General features: G+C 42.6%; 1 protein-coding gene across 3 annotated transcripts in view; it reads right to left on the bottom strand.

Moving 5' to 3' along the window:
- Positions 1-12,667, bottom strand: part of marchf8 (membrane-associated ring finger (C3HC4) 8) — a 218,933-nt gene that overhangs the window by 43,294 nt on the left and 162,972 nt on the right. The window lies entirely within an intron of this gene.

The raw sequence follows: 12,667 nt of genomic DNA, 5'->3' as shown, positions 1-12,667 counted from the left end.
CAATGACGCATTATTACCCAGGAACGACAGCACTGAAACCGTTGAAGAGGAATCATCCAAATGAAATAGGATTATCTGAGGATAACTTGAAACTGTGTGAGTGAAGTGAAATACCAGGTATGTTTTTGACGAACAAAGTCAATTTTGCGTGATATGCCGACTTAAAAGAAACACTCGACAGAAAAAACGCTGGTTTGAGTCGGCTGGCGAGAAGCTTGTGAAGCTTTTACGGTTACAAGTTGAGACGTGCTGACAGAAACAAGTGGACCTGAAAATATTCCTTGGCATTGTCTGCATTGTCTTCTTTTTTAGGCAGAGGGGGAGTATATCTGTGAAATTGCTGATTTGACATGGAATGATCCAGCTTTGCAATTGTATGTCACACTGTGAGAATCGCTGCCTTCATTTCTACATCTCGTCAAAGCAATTCCGAGTTATAAAATTGTTTTGCGAGTTAAATCCATTTCGTCAAAGGCATCTGCAGAATTAGCGGGCAGCAACAATCAATATTTACTATGCGCATCCAATTATACAATTTATACTCCACCGACTCGTCTCATTTCCCTAATCGATTCTTTACATATTGCGCCGGCTCTGGAAACTGCCTAAAACGAGCACGGCTCCCCTATCAGAATGAATGGATAACTATACCCATGGGCGGAGGATGATGCATCTCTCTGTAGTCACACGATGTGCCATACAACTGTTAATGTGTTAATGATTGACAGTCTGACAGTGCAGACAGGGATAGGAATGATTAACTAGAAACAGGAGGAAGATGAGTAACTGGCGGCAAAGTGTGCAAGTGCAAGGAGTCTAATGGAGTTATAAAACCTCAAACAATGTTGACTTGTTCTTCACCACATCTACTTCATCCGTAATGTGCAAATAATGTCCAATTTGACTTTCCCAGCCACCTGTTCAACTTTCTTCCTCTTGCCCACACTCTTCATCTCACTTCCCAACGCGAGCCTCCCCCAAACAGCCTTTTGTTACCGACTGAGAAAAGTGCCTGAAAAACATTAAATTACAATTCACAAAGCAGACAGGAGTTCTCCCACTGAGCAGGCGGCCTCGAGTTAATGATCCAGATGTTCACGGGGGAAACAAGTGCGTTCGGATAGCAACAAAACATCTGCGGCCATTAGTAAAAGTGCTTCAACTTCACCATTAATGTTCTATCATTAAACCATAGGGTTATTTTTCGTTTGACGAGACGGTTTGGTATCAAAAACTGGGATGTAATGTTGTGGTAAGATGTTTTGCGGGAAGATGGTGTCATGTCGAGTAAACTTCACTTGTGAAGAATAATAATTAAAAAAAGACAGACTATGTGCTGTTGTATGTCAAATTATAGTGCATTTTCCTCCAGTGCAAACCAGGAGGAGAAAGTGTTCCGCCTGGTTCACGCCTCAACTGTGTCTCTCTTTGAACTAAGGGCTGAGACGAGCTTCTTATTAACTCAAGCGAACAATCGGGATGTGCGGGAGATTCTGTGAGAACTTGATACGCATTAGGCAACAGCTGAGAGATTTTGCTCCACTATCTACAACTTTCACAGTTTGATACAGGTTGTGCGGCTTTCAGTGGAAATGTGTGCAAAAAAAGCTAACTGTGGCAAGCCGGTCCAGACCTAGCTCAACAGGTAACATTTCACAAGCTAAAATGCTAAAAGCTCTACAGGTAACATTTCACAAGCTAAAATGCTAAAAGCTCTACAGGTAACATTTCATAAGCCAAAATGCTAAAAGCTAACTGGGGCAAGACAGTCCAGACCTAGCTCAAAAGGTAGCATTTCACAAGCTAAACTGCTAAAAGCAAACTGGGGCAAGACAGTCCAGACCTAGCTCAACAGGTAACATTTCACAAGCTAAAATGCTAAAAGCTAACTGGCGCAAACCGGTCCAGACCTAGCTCAACAGGTAACATTTCACAAGCTAAAATGCTAAAAGCTAACTGGTGCAAACCAGTCCAGACCTAGCTCAAAAGGTAGCATTTCACAAGCTAAAATGCTAAAAGCTAACTGGCGCAAACCGGTCCAGACCTAGCTCAACAGGTAATATTTCACAAGCTAAAATGCTAAAAGCTAACCGTGGCACAACTGTCTAGACCTATTTCAACAGGAGGCAGGTCTCAAACATAAACATCTAATCTCTATTTTAGCGATTTAAATAATCAAATAGCAGTAGCTTTTCTGTTTTTTGGCTAATGGCATGCTAGCAAATTGATGACGCTGTGATGAACACACTCTGAGCACAAAATGGCTATGAACATGTCCGGTGAGGATTTATGGACTGTAATAATGTGGAGGACAGTAATATGTTCCATTTTCAAGAGATAAAAAAAACAACTACTTGAGTCATTACAGTGTTGTGTTACAAATAGCCATGGCTTTTTTTACTGACGATATCTTTGTGAAAGTCCCTTGCTGTCCACAAGCTTTCAACAAGGTGGAGCTAAGGCTTGTTACAAACCGCATAACTTAAATCACAAAGAAAAGATGGTGTAAATCAAGGATCTTCAACTTTTAGGAAGTAAAAAAGAGAGCTACTATTAGGGCTGAAACAACTAATCGATTAATCGACAACTAATCGATTACTAAAATAGTTGTCAACTATTCCAGTAATCGATTAATCGTTTTCTAGTAAACCCAGACTAAAATTGAGCAAAAAAGACATGACAATTATGTATTTTGGATGAAAACCTACTTTGCTTTTTAAAGTGAGGGTCTGCAGTGTTTTGTACATCGTAAATTTCATAAATATCTGTCTTTGTCTTGTCCAATCAAAGCAGAATTAGCATAAAGAGCCTCCTACAAACGTTTACTTTAAGTTTACTCCATCAACATGTCCTTAAGCGGCGCCACTTTAGCTTTATGTGATAAAAAAAATGAAAAAAATACAATTTCCATGCACCTTTCACAGCCAAGCGATTAATCGTGAAAATAATCGGTCGATTAATCGATTACCAAAATAATCGTTAGATGCAGCCCTAGCTACTATTCTTTGAGCACACTTGAGAAATTACTGGATTTAGGCCAAGTACACCCTGGACGGTTAGTAGCTGAGAATATTTTTCAACATAAAGAAAGAAAATTAGGTTCTTCTTAATACAAATTAGCCTGTCTGAAGAACCAGCATGAAATAGCAATTGACACAGAGTGAGACCCAATGTTAAAGCTGCCCGGAGTGCCTTAACAAACTCATTATTTTGAAACAAATTATTTGAAGATGGTGGGAAGTCACTTATCACAATTACACATCTGCTCACTATAGTTTGCTGAATTCAATCACGTTCGCCATCTAGCAAAGCCACTGTCTGTATTGCCTTGAGCTGCAGCCGACCACAAGTCGACTCAGTACGACCGTGTTGAGCTTCATAAAAGCCTCAATCAGCCTCGCTCTGGTTTGACTATTGGCTCCGCCGTACGAGTCATGATTGGCCGATAATTTCACTGCCACTTCAGACGGGCTGTAATCATGCCGTTCCATCTGTTTTTCCGCAACGTACGGAAATCAGGCCAATAACACCCTATGGCAAGCTCGACATGTGGGGGATAGACCCAGGATTTAGAATAGTGACAAAACAGGGGGAGAAATTAAAGGTTCATATGCTGCAGCTCAGTTATTTTTCCATACAAAATACTCTTTATCTTAAAAAGCACTTTCTGTAGGGCAAGGAAACCACAGCATGGGATTTATTAAATTAAATCCCATTATGGAAGCCAGAATAGACATAGTTAAAAGCTTACAAACGTTGTGCATATTATTGGCTTTACCTTTCACAATGGAAAATGTATTCTCTGCATTGTATTATGTAATATGTTATGTTTCAAGTGCCAGGGCATGATCAAGATCAACTAGAGTCTATATGAGTTCTAAAAATTGATTAATTATGTGTAATCTTTCATTTCATTTGTTTCATGAAAAGTCAAGAAATTAGCTTATGGTCTGGTCAGATAGCACAGCTGCCTTAGGGTCAGGGTCCCACTGCTGTGGGTACACTGAGGTCTATCCTCTAGCTCTTCTTACTACTTTGTCTGAATTGTGACACAATATTTCTTTTATCTGAAGTCTGTTCATCACTACAACAACAGAAGGAGCTGGAGAAGGTGTGCAACCCCATCATCACCAAGCTGTATCAGAGTGCCGGGGGCATGCCTGGTGGAATGCCTGAGGGTCTGAGCTGGTGGTGCTGCGCCTGGCGTTGGCTCCTCTGAACCACAAACATGGTGTCCCCTGTCCCACTCCCCTCTTGGGAGTGGCCTCTGTTTCAGATTTCAGGTTTGTTCGTTAGTATTGCAGTATTCAGTCCTGTCCATGAAGGAGCAACTGCCAACAGGGATTGGACAACAAGAACTCAAGCTCCAACAAGAACTCGATGTTCTTCCACGGCCTTGCCCTCGTCTGCAGAGGGACTTCCTCAGTTGTGGATCCAGCCTGTCCGTCCATGGGAGTGGATCTCTCCTTCTGTGCTTCTCCCCGAGGTTTCTCTTTTATCCACTGGGTTTTGAGTTTTTCCTTGCCGTGTAGGAGAGTTTAAGGACAGGGGACGCCCCTGAGGCTCATCACCACGAGCTGCTGACGCTTATTTGGACATTCTGTTGGACATTATGTTTGCCTGGACACTACATTATCTTGTTTATTGTTTTGTTTCAGTGTCTTAATGTTTGTGCAGTCCTGTGAGGCAACTCCTGCTGTGACATTGGGCTATACAAAACGATTGATTGATTGATTGATTGATTGATTGACTGATTGACTGATTGACTGATTGATTGATTGATTGATTGATTGATTGATTTAAATAGTTTTACAAGCCACTTATTGTCACAAAATATGGTCATGGCCTCATCAAAATAAGGACATTTACAATGAACAGTTCCAATCAAAAATTGACTTGGCGTGATGAAATGTTTTGTTCTTGTAACTCTTTTGAAATTCCAGAGTACTTTTGCAACATTTAAAATCACTCTCTTGAGAACGGCACACTTTTACACCAAGAACAGACATGTTCTTAGGTGTAAAAATCAGAGCTACTGGATGTTTTAAGTCATCTCTCTCAATCTCTGGAGACCATTTATGACCTAAAAAAAAAAAAAAACACTTAACTTGAATGAAGAATTTCTGAGGCATTTCTGAAAGGCTCCACATATTGCCTAGGAATCGAATGCAAGACAAATGTGCTAACCACTCACTCACTCACACAACCACATACAACTGACACAACAACTGCTTGCGTACATCCTTGAACTCAACTGTCTCCTTCTCCAGACATGTCGGAGCTTGAATTGCTTGCAAACGTCGCCAGACTCTTCCAGTCTCTTCCTTGGAAACACTCTGATCAACATTCCTTCATCACAGGGGTTATCTCAGGTTATGCCCCACGGCGTGAGATATTTCCGTCGCTTTTAAATGGTGCACAGATGCTCGGTGCCTCCCGCCGCGCTTGCCTTTGCTGCCTGTAATGCCTTAATTCCATCCCAAACTGTTTTTCATAGCTCAGATTGCAAAAGTGCTAAGCCTTTTGACCTCTGACTTGCGGCGGACTAATGTTCTGCCCACGCACTGACCGGCCACACACGCTATTGACCGCTGAAATGGAGAGCTCTGACTCAAGGCCAAGAGTCGGGCAAGTGGATAGAGGAATCTATAAACGTATAGAGTAAAACCTTCAGCGTGCGAGTGTTGGAAAAGGAAGAACACTGTGAGATGGTACAAGTCCGTTGGGAATTGTTGCAGAGAGGTTTTGGAGTTTTACACAGAAACTGGTGTGAGAAACTTGGGGGAAATCCAATGATAGTACATTTCAGTAAATATGGCGCAAATGTTACAAAATACCGAATGTTCAGTATGAGGCAACGCACAGTATCCCTTGGAGATGTGCAGGTCGGCTTTTGTTTCTGACCCGCCCCAACCTGACCCGACGTAAATCAAACTTGACCCACCTGACCCAAAAAAAATTAGTCTCAGTTTGCCGACCCGACCCAAAGCCTGGAGCACGTCACCTGACTGAGAATTAGCGCTTGATGTTTTGTTTTGCTACAGACTTTGTGCAGCATTTCCATCCATCCATCTTCTTCCACTTGTCCGTTGCCGGGTCGTGGGAGCAGCCGTCCGAGCTGCCCAAATCACATTGCACCAGCCCCTTATGGCCACTCCCGCAGGTGGTGGGTCCACGGGAGGACGGCCTCACGATTAAATGGGCCTGTCGGTCTCTCATAAAGGGCTTCTGAACCACTCTTTGTCTGATCCGTCACCTAGGACCTGTTTGCCATGTGTGCTCAAACCCCTCCACCACGTTAAGGTGGCGGTTCCAGGAGTTGTGTGCAGCATGTATGGATAAGAATTCACTTTTTGTTGTATCAAGAACTGAGGGCAGCATCAAAAATATGCCCGTAAGAGTATTCAGCGTCATTCACGTAGATTTGAGTAATCTTGTTTACATTGGTTGTTTTTTCTTCTACTGCAAAAGTACGGTATAGTTTGAGAATGTAAACTCCTTGGTGTAGCAAACAACATGCTAAAAGAAATATAGACAAGCTATTCGAGTTCATTTGGGTTCATAAAGTGATTCATTTGTTTGATTTTTACTAAGCACTTTAACACTATCAAACCGAAATGTGAAAGCCTCATTTTACTTTAGAGGGGGTAAATGAACTCGTCCTACTTTTCCTAATCTTTAGTAATCTTCTGGCGAAAATGGTCTCTGAGTGAATAATGGCGGGAAATATGACTATCTTCCGTTCAATCAGAGACATTGCATTTTGTATAAAGTCATCTCGGGTAAGGCAGATCAGATTGAAGAGCTGCGGGGCGGGAGGAGGTTACGGGAGCGAGACAAATGTTACACTACTGATATTCTGCACTGGGGAAACATGTCTTTTCCAAAAAATATTGCCATGTCGGGGAGTAGTGTCAGTGCAAAGAGTGAAACCATTGTACTACACTGTTGTAAGTGTTCTTCCAGTCGATATTTTTTTAGACTTCAGTCTTGAGTCATAGTATAATACATGTACTAGTCATATTTGGTGGAAAATTCCTCATAAATATTTTGGTTTTACACTCCTTAGATGGCCGACGTTAAGAGAGTAATGTAATTCTCTTCTACACAGGGCCAAAGGTGTTCAGTCCCACAAGTTATACACGCCCTTCAGTCTTTTGTTGTTATGACTGGCATCTTAGAGATCTGTGGCTGGTGTACGTCATAGAAAACTATGAAGTCAAGATGCTACATCCAAAAGAGCAGATACTTAAAGAAAACCAAAACCTTAGTGTTAGGGTATAAAATTAAATCACTATATATCATACTAGGTCATGCTGTGCAGTCGTACTATCTCTGTGGTTGCCTTGTAGCCTTGACTGTGGTGCTCAGGCACCTTCCTTGAGCCACTGAATGTTTTTGCTTGCATATCAGTATGACGCTCGACAGGGTATTTGTCCCTCTTCTGTGGAAGCATAGGCAGACTTGAATGGTCAGACTAGCGCAATGTCTTGAGTTCATGTCTCCGGGTCCCGCACCGATGGTAAATAAACTTCTCCTGCATAAGACATCCATCTATATCCTCTCGGACACCATTGTTATTTCTCTAACACTTAGGAGTTGATCCTTATAAACGGCCTGGAGAGATTTCAAGACTTTGGAGACGCATGTTTCGCCAGCTGTGTCAATTGAGTGGACTCCAGAATGTTTGAGACGTCATGATGAAAGTTATATATTTTTTACAATCTAACAATGCTCAGCCATTTTCTCATCTAAATGGCCTATGGACGAGGCCATCACTGATCATTCACAATTGTCTTCTGACTCTTCTCAATATATGTTTAACACAAATCAAAATTCAAGCATCCATTTGGACCGATTCTGATTATCTCAGCACATGAAGCCTGTATCTGTCTGCATCTTGTTGACAATAGCCACACAGTGTTTTAAGTGCAAACATAAATGAATGGTATAAATGTACCAAAGGATCACCATTCTCAAGATATTCTCTTCTCTTCTCTTTTTTACATGCCTGGTTCTACATCGCTGTTGGTATACAGTTTTTACAAAAATGTTAATACAAATAGAATTAAAAAATTAAACTCTGTCAAGTCGTTTTCTTCTTACAATTATTCTGAAGGTGAATCGACTTGGCTGAACCACTCCAGTTAGATATGAAAAATGACATGCCTGGTCGTAAAAGTAACATCGATTCATACTATGCTGCTCTATTGACTCCACATCGACAGCGACGATACCGGCTCACGTTACAGCTCTGAAAACGCTAGACAAGCTAGCATGCGCACAGCAGCCATTTTGAGTTTCCCAACTCCAGCTTGTGCCATTAAGCCAACCCAGAAGCTGCACAGTAAAGTCCGAGCTATTTGAATAACATTTCTAAAAAGTCCACGAGTTTCCAAAGGCACTTGCAGGTGGACAGTTTGAGGCGTGTGTTAAAGCGGCGGTTCCTTTTTGAAGTTCATCAATAGCGCCATGAACGCCGCACTCAAAGAGATTAGATGTGAGCGCATTGAGAGAGGAGCCGGTTTTGAATTCAGCAGCGTGGCGGTGTCCTAGTATGACCACGGCGGGAGACAGGCTGACAGACAGACGCAATGAGCGGTGGAGGTTTACATTGGGAGGTGCACAAAGCGAACAAGACGGGAGATCGCAGATAAGGTCGTATTGTGGAAGGGAGATCGGGGAAAGTCTTTGTTTCGCACAGAAAGTTAGCAGGCGGTTTGAACAGCACGATGTTTTTTCCAAATCCAACACTTGGTGTGTATGCATATTTTATGAGGATTTTTTTCTATCTTTTCAGGGGTCTTGAGAACAGGGCGGCATATTTTTAGGAAAATAGAGGCTGCAGAACAAGTTGAGAGCAGGCTCGGATCTACAGGCGTGCAAAAGAGTGCATTGCAATCTTACTCTATAAAATGATCACTTCCTCAGTTTTAGTTGCCTCACAAGTGAAAACATCGATCTTTCACGCAGTGGTCAATGTAGAGATTTTGGTTTTGGTTGAAGTTTTAGTTTTAATGTCAGAGTAAAAAATAAACCAGCACGCACAAAGATCAGACAGGTACGCATCAACTCGTCTAAGCTCAGGTAAGAACATATCTGTTCCTTTAAAAGCATGAATTTATTGAATTATTTGATTTATTCTACTTTGAACTGCTTTCTCTTACTGAAAAATTTGTGTGGTGGGGGTGTTTGTGCACCCGAATGATCCTTGGAGCTCTGTTGTCGGGGGCTTCATGCCCCTGATAGGGTCTCCCATGGCAAACAGGTCCTAGGTGACGGGTCAGACAAAGAGCGGTTCAGAAACCCCAACAGGCCCGGTTTGAATCGTGAGGCCGTCCTTCCATGGACCCACCACCTGCTGGAGGAGCCATAGGGGCTGGTGCAATGTGATTCGGGCAGCTCCAACAGCTGCCCCCACGACCCGGATACAGACAAGTGGAAGAAAATGGATGGATGGATGGATGGATGGATGGATGGATGGATGGATGAATGGAAAATGTAGTCCTGTTGGATCCCAAGGAGATCTCAAATGAGATGTATGGAGTCTCTTTGAGATCTCTTTAGTATCACAAGGTCTCGGAGATATTGCAGGGAGGTCACAGAAACGTCTCACAGGTTGAGGACAACAAATAGTGTTCGCGACACAACTGCTTGAGAACGTGCCCACATGGAGACTGCATGGAGACATGAAAAAGTCTCCAGTCTCAGCTGAAATCGAACATGTGACCAGCAGCAACTGTCTCTCTAACTAGTCTCCAACTAGTCTCCAGGCCGGAGAGATAGGCCCTTCATTCTCAATGAGACTCCTGCGGTTTCAGTCGTAGATGACAGAGAGCTAAAAGGAATGGACTTTGACACTTGCTTTAAACACCTGAAAAAGGTTGATTTTTCACAGCACCAACAATTCCAATTTGAGTGTCTTCAAAAATGTTTTATATGGTGAACCAGCAGGTGTCATGGTCCGAACTATAACAAGTCACTTTGGTTGTTCAAATCAACACCTACACGGTTATGTAACAGCGTAACAGCATCCTCTTAAAGTTACCGGTCCATGTGGCAGGTGTAACACGAGGCTTCCTGTGCACTGAGCGCAGAAATGTGGACTGGACGATCGCAGGGCTGAGAGGGGGCGTCGCCATGGTAATGCTCTGACCCTGGCGTCTATTAGCAGCTGTAAAGGCCTGATCCGCTAAGAGGCTCAGAGGATTGGAGCGCAGGGCAAGATTCGACCCTTCACTCGCTCAGACATGAGAGGAGGGAGAAGGACGGGAGACGACTCACGGTTAGATTTGATTCAGAATGTAGAATAACAATGTTTGGTGGTTTGACAAGCTTTTCAAAGAGCGATGGTTTGAAAGAACAGAATAAGCCACAACATTTTCCCTGTGGCATTAGCACGATAGTGCTGTAAAAAAAACAACTACTCACAGATCAGCTTAGAACAGGCCAATAGATGGTTCAAGGGCTTTGAAAACATGGTAATACACTTTGGATTCTACATCGTATGCAACAAAATGAAGGATATACAGATTTAACTGCTTTCTGTGAGTGAAGCTCGCAGCCAATCACAAAACTGAAAAGTATTTTATTGCTCCAATCACAGATGCAAATTTGAAACATGAAGACCCAATATTCCAGACGCTCTCAAATCCTATATCACTCACTACAACATGTAACATGTATAACAACATGTATCTCTACTCAAGATGAAAATGAAGGACAACTGATTGACAGTAGCATTTTGCATGTAATGGTAATCAGTTTTTCAAGAAGAGAACTGTAAAAAGATGGCCCCAATTTTACTGTTTGTCAATTCAACAGAGCCTCAGTCTGAGTCAGTGTTTAAGCTGCTAAATACATTAGCATACTACCGCGCTTAGCATTTAGCAGTAAGCACATGTGCAGCTTACATCTATGAACACTGAGGATATACAACTATAACAGCTCAACTCTGACCTCTGTCACATGTTGTATCCAAGGCGAGATGTTCAAGGCTTTCTCTGGAGAGGTTTGTACTAGCTAGTAGCCAAGGTCCACAAGTCCTCTCCAGGGCAGGCTGTGCTGCTATTAAGTGCTGTCAGTAACTGCCCAGACAGTTTATAATGATCAAATCCTAAGGTCTTGGTTTTCTTTAAGTCTCAGCTCTGCTCCCCTGCATGAAGTGTGTTATTTTTGGATGCATCATCTCGACCAGTCAGTGGAGATACAGTGTGATATGATATACATAAGCCAGCAGTGTCTGAGATGGCGCCCGTAACAACAACCTCTCTCACTTCACCTGTGATTGACACAGTTTAAGGGTTCGTCTGTTGATTAGGCAGACTGTTTCTCAGTCTTTTGTATGAGTTATTGTTGTGTCTTTATACTCCGGAGCAAAGCGTTTCTCTGACCTGACTGTCTATCACGCCCACAAGAACTCGCGAAAACAACATCAGGTCCAAGACTGCACATCTTTGTCAAGTGTCGTCTGGCTTCAGGAGCGAACAAAATACAACATCAAGTGTGTTTTTGATGAGAGAATGTACGTCTATTCTATATGTCCCCTAGCCTGGCTAACACCAGACTAAAATCACAAGTGATATTTAGTCTGGGGACCACCAATTCATTTTCTCGTAGGAGAGGTGTGGTTTACGATCGTCCATAGTCGTTTATTGGGCGATACGAAAAAAAAAAAAAAAAAGTCTCATGCGTCTGCACGTAGCCATAGCCAATCGTATCATCGTATGAGATGACGTATGACGTACCCGCTGTAAACTTTTGAGCTAAATTATTTAGAACAAGGTCTAAAGCTTGATCAAAAAATACCATCGTGTCTGCTGCTGTCATGTTGGATCCGTAAATAAACTTTTTTTTAAATTATCCGTAAATAAACTACAAGCTTCCATATATCGAATAGCGCGTCATCGTCTTGCCGTCCCTCCTCGCTCTGTGATTGGTTCCCAAATCTACCGGAGATTTGGCCATGGTCCCCAGGCTGTTGTGCAGTTCGAAATAATTCGAGCGCACACAGCAGCCTGGTGTTAGCCAGGTTATATGTCCCCTTGAACTCCTCATGTCGACCGACACCAAAGTGATATACTACTGATCGTTATTGTCCTTTCATATTAGTAATAATTTTTGCTGAAATGATTACTAATCCTGCGGTAGGTTTTGTGAAAGCTAAAGGCAGAAAAAGAGGTCTATAACTCCTCCATTGCCAGTCCACTTCAACACTAAATAAAAATGCACAATAATCTCATAGCACACCGACATAAGCATCACAGCCGAACGACAGTACATCCCTCCGAGGCATAGCTCCATGAAAGGGAACCTCGCCCCCAATGATTCCTCTCTTTATTATGCCCAGCTTTAGACGCTGCCAGAGGCTATTTACCACACGCTACCCATAACCAGGGTGTGATACTCGCCCAAATTCAATCCCAAAAGTCAGATTACCTTTTAAAAACTCATTTCCTTGAAGCCGCAGCATGTGTCCCGGAATTTTCCACGCGTCTAAATATATCACATCAATATATTGGGCTGAGGAGACGGGTTGGGGGGCAAAAAAAATAAATAAATAAAAAAGCGTGTCCTTGCTGCGGTGCCAGTTCAGGCAGGTTGTCCGTCATGCCGTTGTTTATCGCGTCATCTATCGCTTCTTTGCCCCTTTGCGAATAACCTCCAT

This window comes from Gobius niger, assembly GCF_951799975.1.
Source record: "Gobius niger genome assembly, chromosome: 7".
In the NCBI taxonomy this organism is placed as follows: Eukaryota; Metazoa; Chordata; class Actinopteri; order Gobiiformes; family Gobiidae; genus Gobius; species Gobius niger.
Note: the sequence above shows the minus strand (reverse complement) of the source record. Positions and strands in the feature narration are given on the sequence as shown.